The sequence below is a fragment of the Desmodus rotundus genome, chromosome 2 (assembly GCF_022682495.2).
Source record: "Desmodus rotundus isolate HL8 chromosome 2, HLdesRot8A.1, whole genome shotgun sequence".
Taxonomy (NCBI): domain Eukaryota; kingdom Metazoa; phylum Chordata; class Mammalia; order Chiroptera; family Phyllostomidae; genus Desmodus; species Desmodus rotundus.
The window spans coordinates 170,843,920-170,862,970 of record NC_071388.1 but is presented as its reverse complement, the minus strand read 5'-3'; the positions used below and the strand labels follow the sequence as shown (position 1 = coordinate 170,862,970).

At 34.1% G+C, this 19,051-nt stretch overlaps 1 protein-coding gene across 6 annotated transcripts in view; it reads left to right on the top strand.

Annotated features, from left to right (window-relative positions):
• Nucleotides 1-845: 845 nt before the first annotated feature.
• CALCRL (calcitonin receptor like receptor) overlaps nt 846-19,051 on the top strand; it is an 82,816-nt gene continuing 64,610 nt past the window's right edge. For 2 of the 6 annotated variants that reach the window (XM_053918838.1, XM_053918837.2), the window contains exons 1-2: nt 847-1,101; nt 18,760-18,827. The gene's annotated coding sequence lies outside the window, so the exon portion shown is untranslated. Of the gene's footprint in view, nt 1,102-18,759; nt 18,828-19,051 lie in introns of all 6 variants that reach the window. The other 4 variants (XM_053918840.1, XM_053918839.2, XM_053918841.2 and 1 more) reach the window with 3 other exon arrangements.

Sequence of the window (19,051 nt, the reverse complement as noted above, 5' to 3'; positions counted from 1 at the left end):
TTAAACAAATATGAAAAAATGATCTTTTGAGGTGAAGCTTTTGAAAAAATTCCGTGTTACAAACTTTGTTTTGTAATATCATGTATATAAATTAAATGCATTTTTGTTAAGGCTCTTTGAGGTATAAATGTTGTATTATAAAATAGTTTTTAATTTTATAAATGATACATCAGATTTTAAATATATGTGCAATTTATTTAAATTTATGAATATGTTTTCAAGTATATTTTCTCTAATACACATACAGTGAAAAATAATTCTACACATGTACATGTACACACACAGTGGTGTTGTTTATGAAAAACACACACATACTAATGTCAAAAGGAAACAAAACATGTTTAAAAATCTACAGAATAAAGTTTCTTCAATTTTTTGTGGAAAACTGATCCTGGAATAGCCCTTAGTATCAAAGCTCCAAATTAATAAGAGTTGGATCAGAGAATGAATGATGATGGATGTAGTTAATATTTTTCTGCGTTCACATATGAAGAAAATAACTTCTTTGGATACATTGTAAAGTATAATTCAACACACACACACACACACACACACTCCCCTAACTTTTAATTCTGAACAGAAAATTACATTCAGAATCCCTTCAAATCACAGGCGGCTCTGTTTGACAAGTTCTAACAGTCAAGGTGAAATCCAGCCAGTTTTTGCTGCTAACAGTGTATTCATACAGCATATGATCTCTGTCTGATCAGGCTGCTTCTTGCTCTTGTCTCAGAATAAGAAAGGAGTGCTGCTCTCCTGAGGTGTGTGATTTGAGAAAGAAAGTAACCCAACACTAACTGCAGGCGGGGTCAGAGTGATGTAACAGGAAGCTCTGATGTTCCCCTTCTGCTGTGAGCACTCACAATGTGACAACACTTCCAATCCACTCAGAGCAACCCTTTCTCTCCAGCAGACAGTGTCACCTCCTGCTTTAGGATCCTCCAGCTCTGCTGACTGGACCTCACGCTGCCTGCAGGATCCCATTGCAAGGCTTTCAGGCTTCCCCACCTTGCCTGGGGGTAAATCTCTTCTGTGGAATCTCAGATCAAATTCCCTCCTAAGAAGACTTCAGCAAGAATTGCCTTAGGAGCTGAGCTGGGGGTAAGTGCATTCTTCAAAATAAGTACATTTATTCTGAGTAGTATTCTCGTGCAATTTGGCCATGTTTCTACTGTAGAATTCAGTGACATTGAAATGATGTTGACACATATTCTCATTTATTTCACATTAAAGAAACCACAGTATATTACCCCAAAATGTAGACAAAATAGTTTTACTATTAGACAGTGTCATGTATAGTGATAGTCCAGAAAATAAATTTAGCAAGTAATAAAAATCTAGGTGGATTAAAAATCATACTTCTAAAGAAATATCTTATTCAGGGAACAATGCCTTTCAAAATTAGCCCTACCTAATAGCTAAGCTTGAATTTTAACAGCTGGAAAATAGTTTTCCCCTCAGGAAGTACCTTTAAACTTTCCATATAATCAGTATTCTAAGAAAGGGGTGAAAGAATAACTCCTTTTGGGGTCTCAGAGGCTCACTCTGTCATTGAACATAAGGAAGAATTCAAAGGAAAGTAATTGCTTTGGGTTTATTATACTTGCCTCCTGTATTTCTTTTACCTCTATTTATCTCCAACTATTGGACTAATGGAATGTTCATTGTTCATTTTTGCCAGATGTGTTTAAAGTACTCTTTTGCTAAGCCTGAACTGCTTCTGCTGTGTTGGATAGTGGGGTGGACTACAAAGGAAAAAAGCAGCTGGGGTTGAGAAAATGCTCAGCTTTCTATGTCAACTCTAGTTTCAAATGTCTTTAGCTAAGAGAATGGGTTCCTGCAATTTGTCTGGTGACCTTCTGCCAGTTTTTGAGGGGAGAGTGTGATGGTGAGGTAACCAACTGCGGATAAAGGAAAGTAGCAAACGTTTTCCAAATGAGTGTATCCGATTAATAAACAGAAATTAAAGTTTGCATTTTTAAAGAAAGAGTCTTCAGGATAGATATTACTGAAATGTAGAGATAAAACATCTGTTAATGCTTCTTTCCATAGCACAGCTGTCCTGGATGCTAAAAAGCTATAGAATCTACTTAATATATTGTTGGTATAGAGATATCATAAAGTTGTTGCTTAATAAAAAGTAGGTGTCAGGTTCGGGTTCAATTACGTTGGCTGATGTAATGAGCATACACTTCCTTACCTAAATGAGATCACACTCTGCAAGATGTCCTGCAGTGCAGAAACCCTGTGCTTAATCACCCAGGATCCAGCACGTTAGTGGTAGGCTGCAAACTCACTGTCTGAGTAAGTCCTTGGTAATTTTATGTTCATTCCACCCCCCCCGCCCGCACATTTCTCCAAATAATGTAAACTTCAGTTCAGTCTTATTTTTCTGATTCTTTTAAACAACTGCGGCTGATTTCCTGTCTCCCTTGTATTATTAATTGTATTGAGTTCCCTGACACATGGCTAGAAATGGAAAAAGGGTTTTTAGAATGTGACCTTGTAAATAGCCATTAGAAAATTAGAAGAGGATATGGAAAGAACACATTAAATGGCTAACCCAATGCCATGCATTAGTAACAAAAATTAAAACACATTATTTTTAATTTAGGTTATTTTCTTAGAAGAAGGTACTATGTTAATATCGAGTTTGGAACTCCCCAAACTTCTCTAAATTCTTTTAATTGCTAACCAAACCCTATAATTTCCTTGCATAATTAAATTTTTATAATTGTATTAATAATATTGTCATCTTTATTTTTAAAAAATACTGTTGTAAAGCACTAGGCAATGAATATTGACAGTCATTAGGCAAAGACTTATTACTTGAGAAAATAGTATTTGAAATAAACATTTCAAATGTTTGAAAGCATGAAGTAAAAATTCACACTATTATATTGTTTGCTTTTTCATTGATAAGAGAATGTGAGAGCATCAAAGTATGCTTTCAAACCATAAAGAATTAATTTATTTTTCTAGATGATATTAACCTGTAGCATCACAAAACCAAGCACAGAGCGTAAGGCCAGTTCTAAATAGGTAAAATGAGACAGAGTTGAGAAATTATGTGAATAATGTGAGCTAAATTATGTTTTACCTGCAATATTCAAATATCTTCAAGAAATATGCTTTGGTTATTACTACAAGGTCTTTTAAAAAATATGTTTAGCATATGCTAACATGTTATTCTTATTAGTTAAAATATCTAAATGTTTACAATATGTTTTGAAAAAACAGAACAGTAAAATAAAAATATTAAAACTGGGCCTGTAATTTTTTTAAATTATATTTTACTGATTATGCTATTACAGCTGTCTCAATTTTACCCCTTGTGCCCAGCAACCCCACTCCTTTAGGCAAACCCCACACCATTGTTCATGTCTGGGGTCATGCATATAAGTTCTTTGGCTACTCCATTTCCTATACTGTACTTTACATCCCCATGGCTACTCTGTAACTATTTGTACTTCTTAAACCCCCCACCTCATCACCCACTCCCTATAATTTTAAAATTATGTTAAAGAATGACCAAGGTATATATATTTTACTCACAGGTGATGCGTAAATATAATGAGGTTTAAATGGAGTCAACACCTTAGCAAAGTTATGAAAATCATTTTTTCCATTATTTTTTCAAGCATAACAGAACTTTTAATTTCAGTTAAAAAATAATATTATGACTAAAACGATTACCTTATGTGCTTTGTGTTAATGTGGAAAAGTTCTTTGATAAGCACGTAAAAACTCATGAGACTTTAGTTAATACATCATTATATATTTCTAGATCATAATTTGCTTTCAGTTTTTTTCTACATGGTTAAAATCAGTAACTAATATTTAAGGGTTGTTCTAGAACTTCATAGAAAAATTAGCAAAATATTTTTAAATTATTAGCATATGTATTCACTAAACAAAACTTACTTCATGCTCTATGAATTTGAATACAGCTTTAAAAACTAATTGTTTTTAGAGATATAATGGTTATGCTGTCATCTTTTCAGAAAACAAATATATTCAAAGAATATTGTTGGAAGTCTTTGGCTTTGTTCCTTATCTTTGTTTAAGATTCAGAGAGGCTTTTAACCCACAAACATAAGCTGTATGGTTGCAAAGATGTTAAGAAAAACTCTCAGAGGGTCAATTTTGTAGCTCCTCTTTTTTCTTGACTCCCTTAGAATGTCAGAGAACACACTTAAAATGCAAAACCTGTGCACAACCATTTAAAACACTTGTCTGTGTCTGGTTTTGAAGTCTATGTATGCACTAGAAATGTTTATAATCTCTCAGGGAAGCTCTCTTTTCCACCAAAGAATGTCTAACACACTGCACTATTAAATGATTCAACAAATCCTCTTATTTAATGTCAGAAAATGTCCTAATGCAATTAGGTATAAAATAAATATTTACCAGAAATACAAGATCAGATCTGCATACTAACCAACTATCTCAATCCTTTTTCTATTTTATTCCCATAGAAAACCATTCCTGCCGAAATTCTTTCATCAATAGCAAATATGTAACTCAGTATCTGGATAGTTCTCACACCTTAATTTTAGTTTACCTACTTGTAAGTTGGGTTATAATTTTGAAGATACATAGCCTTAAAGTAAAAAATCGAAGAAATAATAAGTAGAACACACTTAGTTGTAAAATTTGGAATATAAGTATCGAGTTAGCATGATTTAAGAAAAAAGAACCTATGAATTAAATGTGACAATTATATCAACAAAATCCATTTAAGGAATAGAGAATATTTTGTGCATCGTATTTCAGTTGCAATTTAAACAGAAAAGTCTTCAATAATCCAGGTTATTTTTATGTCAAATTAAGATTATAATATTGTTCATTAAATCAAATAATCCCTGCATTTTCCCATATTTGAGAAATCTCAAAATCAAATTAATTTTTTAATTTGAATTTATTGTATAAAAACAAGAAATTAATTTAAAAAACACAATAAAAGTCTTTATTATTAAAAAATAAATTAGAGTCACTTGCTGTGAACTGAGTTTAGGTTCATGTATATTACAATACTACTCTTATTTTTTTAGATGTTAATTTGCAAATATTTTGTAGGACATGATTCTTCCTTAAATTATTCTGCCTACTTGAAAGAAACAGTATTATGTGAAACTAACTCACCAACATATTATTGTTTTCAAAGTGGTCGCTATAGTGTTTAAAATGAATGTATGCTATATTTTACCTTATTGAAATTAAAAGGAGAAAAATCTCATCTCAACCCACCATAAATCTAAGTAAATAAACAACCCCTGCGGTGTTGATGCTACAGCTCTGTGCTTTATGGGGGTTATTGGATGGAGCCTAATTTTCAGAGAAATTTTATTTCTGTTAACATGAAACATGTTTAATTAAAAAAATGTAGCATAACATTTTGCATGAATTTCCACTTATTTCTCTGTTACTTTTAGGTTAACCTGAGCTCATGTGTTTCTCATGAAACCATAGTAACTTCTGAGTGTGTCATTAAATGTATTAAGTAGTAGCGATATAGCTAAGTCACAACTAGGTGACTTGTAAGGGCACCCCTCTCCCTACAGTGCCGTCACATGGAGGGTCATTCACATACCCATGAGCACACAGGTGTGGTCTCATCAATCAAAGCCAAAGTAAATTTGTCTTATCTCCAATTACTGATTTCTTAAATTTAAAAAATAAGAATTAATTTGAACCTATGTCCATTAATTAACCTGATAAGTCAGGTTTGTACATAAAAATTCATTTCTCATCCCTTCCCCAGGATACTTTAAAGGGGAAATTGGAACTTTGGTTCAGTACTGGAGAAAAATATATAATGTCATAAGAGAAAATAAGGAGGATGACAACTATGGGGAAAAAGTGTTGTCAAGGCCCTGGTTGGGTAGTTCCGCTGGTTAGAGCACTGTCCCCATAGCCAAGGCTGCGTGCTTCCCGGTCAGGACACATAACAGTATCTACCAATGCCTGCCTGAGTAAGTGGAAGAGCAAACTGATGTTTCTCTCTCCTTCATCTCTCGCTCCCTAAATAAAAAAAAATGTCAATATAAAACTGTGATTTTTTTGGGGGGTGGATGTGAATTCCATAGTTACTTTCAAGTGTGAAGCAAATTAAGAGACTTGTTTTTACTTAGATAATGGAAACCTGTATCAGAGTAACACATTTCCATATTTTTATTAACCAATCTACAACACATATGTCTTCTTTAAAAATTTGCCTTTGATGAAACCTTTTGGTTTTAAATCTTCTTGAAAAACACGACAATGTGCTTTATTAGCTAAGGCAAATTAAAACATGCATTTGTATTATAAATTTAGGTACCGTTGTTTGGAGCAGTTGCCTGGAGTGGAGCACACCTTAGACAGACAGACAGCCTTCATGTCATAGGTAGTAAGGACATTGCTACATTTTTGATGTGTGAAACACAATTTCCTTACACTCCCAGTTCACTAACTAAACTATCTTGGAACTTGTCAAGTTTATTTGGGTAAATATATATATTTATCCTCAGCTTTACCCCATGGTCCTTAATATTATTAGATGGTGGATACATTGCTGGGTACATATCTCTGAGATCTGAGGGACAAATATATATATTTTTTTTTTTCTTTCTTTTTTTTTTTTTTTACCTCAAACAGGAGAGTCTGCCTTCCCTGCTATAACACTCTCTCCCAAAGTTAGCAGTGGGTAAATTTTTCCACACTGTACTCGTACAAAAGAACCCCTTTTAAAGCATGGCTTGCTACTGCTAAGATTATTTAGTGTGGAGGGTTTGCCATGTGCCATGTCCATTATTAATCCCTAAGGTATAAACTCACTTAATCTTCCCCAAAGCCCTAAGGGTATTGTTATATTTGTTTGCAGATAAGAAACTCCAAAACTGAGGCACAGAGATCCTAAGTAACATGTCCAAGATCTCATAGCTAAAGTGGCAGAGCCAGGACTTGAATCCTAGCCATCTGGCCCCAGAGCTCATGCTCCTAACCACTCAGCTTCCTTTTCCAATTGGTGGCTGCTCTAGTCATCCCTAGTGTGAATAGATGCTGTTCCCACAACCTTAGGTTCAACTGTAGAATGTCCCATTGTATTGAAACAATGGTAAAGTAAATAATCTTAGGTTTCCTGGTTAATCCATGAGATTGTGTGCTCAGCAAGAAATTATTTTTTCCTACTTTCTTATCAATTGCAAAAAAAATTAAAAATAAAGAAAACCATAGTTAAAATATGAGCTATATTAAGTACAACTTAATGGACTTTGGACTCAGGTTATCTACATAAGAGCCCAGATTTACCACTTGTTAGTTCCCTTTTCTCATCTGTAAAATGGTAGCGATAATCCAAATGTTTTATAAGGTTTTGAGAGGAGTGCATGCAACAATTCATGGGAAATGTTTAGCCCAGCACTTGAGACTTAGTAGGTGTTCGACAATTTATAGTGCTTATCATAAACCTTTTGTAAGCAGTGCTGAAGATGTAACATATTTCTATGCAAAAAACTCATTCCACAATCAACATAAAGACAATCAGAATACAACCTCTGCAAAAGACAGGGAAAGTGAACAAGTGTGGTTTGTAACTAAAGCTTTTAGAGTGGTCACACTTTTGTCATCATGGAATATATTCCGGAACCTAATGAAACTAATGTTGTTAATCACAATTTCTATAAAACTTGAGTACTTAAAAAGTTTCTTCATTCTAACAAGTTAAAAATGTATATTAAACAGAACCATTTTTTCATTCTTTTACACATTAAGCTCAGAGAATTACATGGTGTGCCCAAAGACAAACAATTATCATTGAAAAAGCTCTGGTTTTAACTATGTCTACTGTGACCCTAAACCTAACTACTCTGTTGTGCTATTGCATATATTATACACCTTAGACCTTCTATTGCTGACGTTATGCAAAGTCAAATGAAGATATTGACCCACCACATTTGACCTTCCATGATTTAAGAGAAAGAACTCCTTGCCCCTAAATCTACCAACGATGTCATACCTGCGTATCAAATATTTTTCAAGACACAAAAATGTGGTTAATAAAGTAATATTCTTAAGAATAAAACTTTGCAGAATGTTTGCTTTTATTAATTTGAAGAGAAAGGTCTTCAAATGAGATGTGAGCAAGTATTAACATCTAAAACAAGCCGACTAGAGTGAAATCCATATAACAATTTTCCTAAATATTGTTAATGTTTACCCAATTGAATTATTCACAATAGTTAATTTCCCTAATTACACATTTTCCAAAAAATTTCCTTTTCTGCATTCCATGTTATCAGCCCAAAACTTTTTTTAAAGACTTGCAAAGTCTTTTGATCATAAAACTAATATATGTGCATATTTAATGACCAGATTCCAGCATACTTTCTTGCAAATAAAAATATCAAATTTAACAGAGTTTATATTTGAGTTTTTGAATAACTCAAACATCCTTGAAAAATCCACTAACTGTGCAATGTTTCAGATTAACCTGAAAGCTGTTTGTTTACCGAGTTCTCAACCGCCACGACACCAGTAACCATAAAATTCTGCACTTTCGAGATTATAAATTCTCAACTATCTCAATTCTAGTACCAAATGCATCATAAAAGACTACATGTTCAAAACTTATAACATTATGTGTAGTTTCCGAAGCTAAAGGCCTGAATAAGCTAAATATGTCTAGTGGATTCTTAACTTAGAAACAGGAGACTCCAGTTCAGTGTGTCCTCAAAGGTTTTCATTAAGTCTGTGATGTAAGTCTAGAAATAGCATGCGCTTAAAAAAAGTTAGATTGTTGCACTTAGACAATACTTTGCTCTTAATTACTCAAATTTGTTTAGACTTCAAGTATTGTCCTACATCCTGGTGTATGTTTATCTTCCAGACATAATTGCATAATGTTATAATCATGGAAGGAAAAGTCTCTAAATACAATTTTTAGCTTTCTTATCTGGAGAGCTATCACAGTATATCAACTCCAATTTGAATAACTCATTGGCATTAAATTAAATTGTAATAAACAAAAAAGATCAATGTGTATCATGTTACTTTATTGATATAGAACATAATAGAAGTTAATGAGGAAACATTTATTTGAATAAATCATCTGAGTAACTATAAATTTGTCATATCTTCTTCTCCTACTCTTCATTACATATCGATCGTTATAGCACCTGAACATGAAAAAAATGATAATCTTTCTTATTTGTTGGCTCATGATTCCAGGATGCCAGCTTTAGTGTCTCTTCTTTTTATCGCATCTTTCACCTGCAGACAAGTTTACTTTTTAGTAGTACTTCTAATGCCAATTGGCAGAAGTTTAAAGGAAAGCATATTATCTAAAAGAGGATTTAAAATTGTCTGTGGGGTATTTTTAATGAGCATGGAGAATGCTCTTCCCTCAGATATCCATCTGCCTGAGTCCCTCACTTCCCTGTAGGCTTTACTGAGATACCAACTTTTCCATGGGGCTTATCCTAATCACTTTTTAAAAACCTATACCTACACCATCACAATCATCTTACTCAGACTCAGCTTTTTTAGTTTGTCCTAACTTTTTCCTATAACAACAATCACCTTGCAACAAACCTCTTAGTATAATTGATGTATTTTCTATGTTATTTTTAATTTTCTCTCCATACCACTAACATGTAAGCTCTACAAGTACAAGTATTTCTGCCTGGTTTTCATTTTTATTTTTTCCCCACTAATACATCCTTAGGACCTAGATAAATGTCTGCAATTGGCAAATGCTTAAAATTTAGCAATTCCATTTCCTGGAATATATCCAAAAAACCCAAAACACTGATTAGAAAGAATATGTGCAACCCCTGTGTTCACTGCAGTGTCACTTACCATAGCCCAGATTTGGGAGCAGTGCGAGCACACATCAGTGGAAAACACTGGGGTACGTATACGTAATTGAATGCTACTCTGCCATGTAAAAGAAGGAAATCTTCCCTTCTGGGACAGCATGGATGAACCTGGAGAGCATTATGCTAAATGAAATAAGCCGGTCAAGGGGAAAAAAAATACCATATGATTCCATTTATTTTTGGAATCTAATGGACAAAATAAACTAACAAACAAAATAAAAACAGGATCATAGATACAGAAAACAGACTGACAACTGTTAGGAGGGAGGAGATTTGTGGGGCCAGGTGAAAGAGGTAAAGCAATTAAGCAAAAAAGAAAAACTCACAGACACAAACAACAGCGTGGTGATTACCAGAGGGTTGGGGTTGGGGAGGGAAGCAAAGAAGGTAAAAAGGGGATAAATGGTGATGGAAGGAGACTTGACTTTGGGTGGTGAACACACCATAATATACAGATGATGTATTATAGAATTGTACACATGAAACCTATATAATTTTATTAACCAATGTTACCCCAATAAACTTAATAATTTTTAAATGATTATATGAATGAAAATTTTTCATTATATTAGTCTCCACAAAAAACTGCGTAGAGACTTTATGTGATTTTCTATGCAGTATATATAGACTCTCGAGCTGAAATTCTGGAGATATTAGAATCACTACACATTGCCAAAAAGAAAATATTCAGAAACTAATTATCATTTTATTATTCTTAGGTCAACCTAATATTTATCCCTTCATTTTTTTTTAAGAAAAATAAATTAGCAAAGATGCCTCTGTAATATATTTAGTGTTAGGTTTCACTGAATTCTAAAGAGTGACCTTTCAAACTAGGGTACATGAGAAGGTTGCTCAATATTTTAACACAAAATTTTGAAGCATTTCCCCAAATGGCCAAACTGGCTAAAATTGGCAGAATTTCTTGTTGAAACTGGCAGACTTGCCAACTGTTGCCTCCCAACAAAAGCCTTACTCCATTACTTATTACTTTTCTGGACAATAACACAAAAAGTCTATAGAAGGAGGGTAAAAAAGAAAACTTAGCAGTGAAATTGTAAGAAGAAAATAAGTCCTGCGAAAAAGCAATATGGTGGAACACAAATTCTGTGTCGTTGCCAAAAAATTGTACATCTGTTTGATAAGTGATAAGGTACATGGTTGTTAATCTATACTTTATCAGGTATTTTAAAACTGTTGATTGTTAAATATTTAACGATAATTCTAAACATAATACCAACTGTGAATGACCTTTCATCATTGGATAGTTTGGGAAGTTTTCCATACTTAAAGCCAAAGTACTATTTTATAATTTGAAATATCTATACATGTATACATGTGTTATTAAATAAAATCTTGATTTGTTTGAGAGTCTCATGATGGATTATTGCCAAGACCTTCCTTTTGAGTAACACAATTCACAATGTATAATAATATTTTTCTTTTCCAATTTAGAGTTTGCATATGTCTGAGACTTACATAGCTAATTTAATTTTATTTTAAAACAAAGTGCTGATTGTTCATCCGCCCAGAATCTGTGCCCAGATATGTATATGTCTTTCAGGAAGATGGCAATTTTCTTTTGAGAAATACAGTCACAAAATACATCCCTAGCATTCAAGAAAATACATATATAAAATGCATCAAGGTTGTAATTTTATTATCCTTCATTATATTATGTAATAAGACACTGATTGGATTTGAAACCATAAGCAACAAACTAGTTTAGATTAAACTTTCTGTCCTAAATGAAGTATTGCTCAAAACATAAAGTAAATTATAAAACAACTTTTTGAACTTTCTGACTTTATTTGATGTGGTCATTATTGGACAATATACTTACAATAAAGTTACTATTACAAAACCTCAATGATAATAATGCCTTAACAAAAATTGTATTTTGTTTTAAGAATTACTCTACATTTAATTTATTTTTGGTATGTGTATATACAGCATTGCAACCCAGTATTCTACAATGCATTTTCTTTGTCCCAAGTAGCTTAAAATAGACAAAAATAATAATAATAAAGATACAACAGCTCTACTTTTAAAAAGAGAAGAGTGACAATTTCTAATTGAATGAGCTTGATGAAATAGTGGAAAAGCCACTGAAACTTTACAATAAAAATGCCTTGACAGAATTTTCCAGTACTTTGCACTTTAAACTGAAGTGCAAAAATGACTAATTTCTCTTGGTGAGAAGAAATACTTCACACTTTCTCAAGCTAGTATCAGTCCCTGCAGTAACAAGTGGGTACTCCTAGTAGTCCTGTTCAGGAAAAAAAGCAATGCCAAGATATTTGTTCACTCTCCGTTAGATTCTCCGGAGGCACCACGCATTCTGTCTGAGAGACTTTTGTAATAGAATGTTACTTGTAGGATGAAAAGACTGTTTTGAAGTCTGAGTAATTAGCTGATACTAAATTAACCGTTAACAATCAATTGCTGTGAAAAGTTTCACAAAATATTACAATTGACTTGCCATTGTTCGGTGGATTTAAGGAGGTAAAATTAACTAGAATAAAATTCATGTTCATCTTAGTTGTTCAGTTCTTACACATTCTGGATCACCTTGACTGTGTTAACTCTCTCTGTTTCAGGAGATCTATAGTGATGTCGGAGACGCAACCAGCTAACTTACAGCATGTGATATAACCATAAGTCAATTTTGTATATCGTTATGTTGCTCACAAAGAAATGTTATTAACAATTTTCTGATTAGTCCTATTTTAACTAATTCCTCGTACTACATCCTCACCTCATTTTTTTTCTGAAGGAGTAGATGGCTCCCATTGTTTTCATGGAACACCTCTCTTAATTGCATGTTTTTAATCATATAATTTAAAAATTTTAGCCCTGGCTGGTGCAGGTCAGTGGATTGATTGCCTACCTGAGAACCAAAGGGTCACCAGTTTGATTCCTGGTCAGGACACATGCCTGGGTTGTGGGCCAGATCCCCAGTGGGGGCTGTACAAGATGCAACCACACACTGATGTTCTTCTCCCTCTCTTTCTCCCTCCCTTCCCCTCTCTCTAAAAATAAATAAATAAAATATTTTAACATAAAATTTAAAAATTTATGCAGCCTAAACTTTGTTTCCTTGCAGTGAAGCCAGAAGACCTCATTTTATCACAGGTGTCTTGGTAAATGTCAAGGTGAAGGGCTTAGAGATTCACCCAGAAGTTGATGAAAGTAGAACTAAAAGAATCAAGATTAGGGAATTAAGGACCAATTAGGAAAACAGAGAACAGAGACGATTCAGAAAAATTTTCACCTAAATAAAGATATATGACTATAAGAATGTAGTTAACTTAGAAATTATTACTTACCAAGTGAAAAATACTGAATAAAAGCAAAGTGAGGGATGGAATTTAAAAGAAAATGAAACCAGGGGGGATAAAAAGGAGAAAGAATGGGGGATGAATAGAATAAAGACAGCAAGAGAGAGTTAAAAAAGGAGAGGCTATAAAAAAGATAATTAGTCCAATAAGACATATTGTATTTGCCAGAAAGGTTAGGAAATAAAAACACAGCACTGAACTGCATCAGTTAAGATGTGGAGATACTTTGGTTCCATTGCCATGGACAAATCGTTAGTATGCAAATGCCGTCCAGCTGCTTGCCCTAGCATTTAGGATAGGAACACTTTCTCTATCTTTTTGGCAGAGATGGGGTTGAATGCTAAATCTCGGGGTTATTACTTCTGATAAGTGGGGAGGAATGTTTGTGAAGAAGTTGTGAGAAGCAAACACCACCTCCTGGATAGTCGTCAGGGTCTAAGGCTTGGACCCAACTGGTCAAGATAAGGACTTACCTTTAAAGTGGAGAGTTCATAGCGTCTGCATGTCCTTGGCAAGACTTAGTCTGTCTAGGACAGTTTCTCAAAAGGTAGTCCAGAAATTGGGCTCCATTAATCACACCGCATTTAAAGTCGCAGAGCTGTTTGGTAAAATGCAAACCCCTTGCTCATTTCAAACCTATGGAATCAGTCAGGGCGTGCTCAGCATACAGAGGGAGGTGATGCTCAGGTGACCCCTGTGTGCCCCCAAAACAGTTTTCTCTCTACTGAGCTCTGGATGTTGTTAGAATAAAACATAATAACATGATTATGTTCAAATTTACAATAACAATAAAAAGGAGTGATCAAACACATGTCTAAATAATGAAATGATAAACACAAATTCACACTGAACTACATGTAAATAATAAGACATACAAAGACTGTCCAGAAGGCATCCAGCCATGTGCCATGAAAAATAAAGACATTTATTGAAGAAGACACAAGATACAATGTACATAGGACAATGACACCTCAGTCCCCTTCAAAGTAGACACCCTGGAACCTCACACAGTTCTCTCAATTGCCATCAACTGCCCCGTTGTATTTTCTTGAATCTCATTGATGGTCTGAAACCTCTTTCCTTTCAAAAGTGTTTTTACTCATAGTTTTGGGAAAAGCCAGAAGTCACAAGTCACCAAATCTGGGCTATATGGAGGCTGCGTCACCTGGATGATTTGATGTTTCTCCAAAAAGCTCTGGATGAGACATAATACATGAGCAGGTGCATTGTCATGATAAAGCTGACAATCACCAGTTGCCAATAACTGCAGCCTTCTGAATCATCCAAATAGTTTCCATGGAGGAATGTTCAAGCTTAATGCAAAATGTGATGTAGATTTGTTGTTCTACTTGCTCGTTTTGAATGCAATGGCCACACAGTACACATGCTCACTCAGTGGTGTCTACCGCCCCCACTGACTAGTACAGTGAAGTCATCATTGTTTACACACACACATTCCAGTCCACTCTCCTTGGCTGCTAGTTACATGGATGTTGTGCAAACATTCTCATTACACAGGGTCCAGCACAAATAATGCAATTTTTTTGTTACAAAATCTTTTAATACAAAATCATAAGCATATAATTTTGTAACATAACAATATCACACTCAAGCACACCATATAACATTTAGGTGATATGTTCAAATTAAAACTCTAAATATTACACCCATATTATCACCTACCAACCACACTCAAGCAGGAATTACTTCTGCTGGACTCTGTATTAACAATGGCTGGAGTTTTTCTGGACAGACTTCATATATATTACTTTTCTCTCGAATTCTTGCTTTGAGAATTATTACTTTTCTGATTCGGGGGCACACTTCCCATGTCTGAATATCCTAACTTAAGTCTTAGGAACTTGGTAAAAATGCAAGTACAACTTTGCTGGCCCCTCTTTCATTGGAATACACACACGTGTCCTAGGTGTTCATCATCGGTGTTCCAAAATTTTCTCTGTATAAATTGGAAAGTAACCTAAAGCCAAATAGAATTCACACACCCAAATCGTATTGGTAAAATGTTAAGGGTTTATATTGTGAGAGGTCTGATCTAAACAATATTCTGACAAAAAGAAGTAAACTTTCTACCTGGATTGTACTGTCAGACAGTCCCATCCTCCACCCTTCCACCCTGACCTATCCCAAATACACTGCATTTTTATATTTTGATCCATAAGTCCACAACAATATATAATTCCAAAGTAAGGAATCATAATCTTCATACTGTTCTACAAAAAACTTTGTAACAGTTGTAAATCTCATACGTATAGTTTATGTAGAGCATAAATACACAGTTTCAATAAATAAATGCCCAATACCTAGACCCCAGTTGTCTATCTTGTTCCTTCTTGATCATCACATACACGTATCCTGACGTAAACAATTCTCTTAAGCTTATACTTACCATTCCTGCTTTATTACATGGCTTCCCCACACTTACATGAATTCTAAGCAACTTAGTTCTGCTGTTTTTCTTTTTACTATTATGGAAGTGGAATCATTCTGAATATAGTCTTTAGAAACTTGCTTCTTTCATTCAGCCCTGTGTTTTGGAGATGCACCCCGGTTAATGAGTGGGGCTGTGGTCCTTTTGTTTTCATTGTTGCAGAGTTTCATAGTATGCATGTATCACAGGTATTTATCCTTTCTTCTGCCAAGAGGCATTTGGAGTGCTTCCACCATTTTGCTGTCATAACAATGAGGTGATGAGCAGTTTTTTATACTTTGTCTTGGTGCACATGTGCCTGAGTTTTTCTAAGGAATGCACTTGTCAGTGGGATTTCAGGGTCCTAGGAATTCAAAGTGCTTATACCAGTTATACTCCTACCAACAGCGTATGAGTTTTCCATCGCACCACATCCTTTCTGAGACTTTGTATTTCTGTCACAAACTTTTTAATAAAATTTTCCTCACTCTGGTGGGTGTTTGTAGTATCTTGTAGTTTTAATATGCATTGCTTTAATTGTGAATCCCAGTAGATTGGTATGTAAAATGAATTAAAATTTCCCTCTGAAACATTTGTTTCTAATTGGATAGCAGTAACTTAATTTTGGAGAATTATGGTTAAGCCACTTTTTGTTTATAATTATTTAGAGAAGGACTATCTCTTTTTGGTTAGCACACCCAGGGAATAGAGAGAATAGGTGTTATTGCTCTCAGAACTGGGAAGGCATGAACAGTACTTCTCATCATGGAGAAGGACACAGATTAATAACGCTGAGAACCATATTCCTAACATCCCATTTCCCTTTATTCAAAAATCCCATCAAATACATATCAAAACCTCCTTCAAAATAAAGAGGAAGGAAGTGAATAGTTCCATTCAGATGTGTGTGTGTGTGTGTGTGTTTTGTAGACTATATTTTAAACCACTTTTAGGTTCACAGCAAAATTGAAGAGAAGGAGCAAAGATTTCCCATATACCCCCTGTCCCCATGCATGCCTAGCCTCCCTTGTCCTCAGTGTCCTCTATGGGAGCGGTGCAGTGGTTACAACCAGTGAACCCGTATCAACACATCATGATTGCACAAAGTCAGTAGGTTACATTAAAGGTCACTCTTGGTGCTATACATTCTATGAGTTTGCACAAATGTGTAATGGCATGTATTGTGTGTTTTTTATAATCTTTTGAATATTTAAAATAATTTATTCACTTAAAATCTCTTGAAAGAGGTATTATCTTTCTACTGTGGTAAAAATTATTTCCTATACATGAAAACATCACAGAAGGCATTAAAGTGTGTGTCTTTCATATACTTCCTCAACTTGGAAACCACTTGATGCTCTTATACCCATTAGCTGAATTTAACCAATATATTTCTTCAAGGTTCTGATTTTCTCTTGATAAAGATTTATCTATTTTCTTATTTGCTGTATTTCTTTTCTGGGTTTTTACGTTTTAGTTGATTTTAGTCATTGTGTAATCTCTTCAGCCAATGGGGCTGCTTTAACAAAATCAGTTGGATTGTTTTGTTTTGTTTTGTCTTGTTTATAGTTGTAGGTATCTCTGTTATTTTCACTAAGAATTTATAATGTTTTTTCTGTATCCTCTCTTCTTGAATATTAATATTTTTTGGTACTGATACACAGGAAAGTGGAAGACCATGATGACATGTACATTATTTTATTAATATGTAAAATACATGTACTAACCAAAATTAACTCATTAACAAATTTTCTGATAGCCAGAGGTAACCATTGACATATTTGTTTTCTAGTTATTCCAAATCACCAAAAGGGGAGAAAGATTATTTCACAGCATTTTCAGCTGCGATGACAAATTAAACCTCTAGAACTATGCAGAAAAGAAAAAACAATAACATGTCATGTCATTTCTATTTCTAGTGCCATTTCCAGCAAGCTGGGAAAATGCTCAAAATAAATTTCAACTTTGAACCTTCTGTAGGCCATACATATACCAGCAAAGGCTGAGAGTGACAAGAGTTTTATTTTTTTCAAAATAGCTTGTAGAACATCCAGATTCTAAATATAATACAGTGCTCGTTAATGTAAAAATACACATATCTTTAATATGATCAGATCATGAACCTATTGTAACATAAACTATACAATTTGTAATACTGTATAACAAATTATTAAAATAAAGTTGTAAAAATTAGTTATTTTATGAAATAATTAAAATATTTTTATCACAAAATATTTGATTGCAGAGATTAGATTGATTTTAACATAGGTTTTCTTACTGCTTTTGAGTTTTCACTTAAAGACCCATGTTGACTGCATAGAAATCCTTGGCAATAATTCAGAATAATTCAGAGATTATTATTAGAATTAGCAGAAATCAGTAATTCATAAGGGTAAATCAATAGAAGCATCTCAAATCCCCAAAAAGCTAATGAAGATAAATAATGTGCAAATGCAATTTTGACATTTTTGAAGTTCTGCAAGTCTAAACAGTATGTAAATGTGAAACAAGGTAAACTAGGTTATACCTATATCTTGATCTCAGCATCAGTTTGAGTCCGAGAAGATGCACATAAAACACATTTATGCACATGAAGTCTTTGTTTAGCAGCGGATGAACCTCACTTGTTGATAATATTTAAGGAAAGGTAGATCTCATTACCGATGTGGTCCAGCCTCTGCCTCCCACTGCGGCAAGGTCTCTGTCTCTCTTTCCCCCTCACTAATTCCTCTTTGATCGTGTTGATCCTCTCTCTGCACTTTGAACCACCCCCATCATTTCTTCCTTTGAGTCATTTGACCAGGTTACTCTTTCTTCCAGAAACAACCTTCTCCTGAAAATGTTAAGGCACCCTCCTTCCTAGTGCTAAACTTTTGGATAATAGGGATCATCCTTTATGTTCGTGCTCCTTGCTACCCTCGTTCTTAATTAGTAAGGTCCCAAGAACAAAGTTCTGGTTTACTTGCAGGTTCGTATGGTGGCAACCAACTTCCCATTAAAATCAGCATTTAAAATATGTAATGTTTAAGATTCTAACAAAAAAAACTACAAAAATTTAAGTTCTGTAAAATTCCACTACTCACTATTCACATTTTAACCCAATTCACAGCAATGTTCTCTTGTCGTCCAGGGTACTACGATGATACACCCACCACTTGTGCTGCCACCTGTCAAAACTCTGGACGGCCCTACTTTCAGGTATTGCATATGTTACAGCAGAACACTCATGACTTCCAAGTAACGTGTTGGAATTCCACTGAAGTTGAGGATAATATGAACACGTCAACAATAGTGAGAAAGATTTCTCAGAATTATATATAACTTAACTTCAAATAACTATAATAGCATTAATAATAAGTAAATGGTACTAAATTATTTCATTTTAAATCAAACTTGAGTGACATAATTTCTTCTTCTGATTT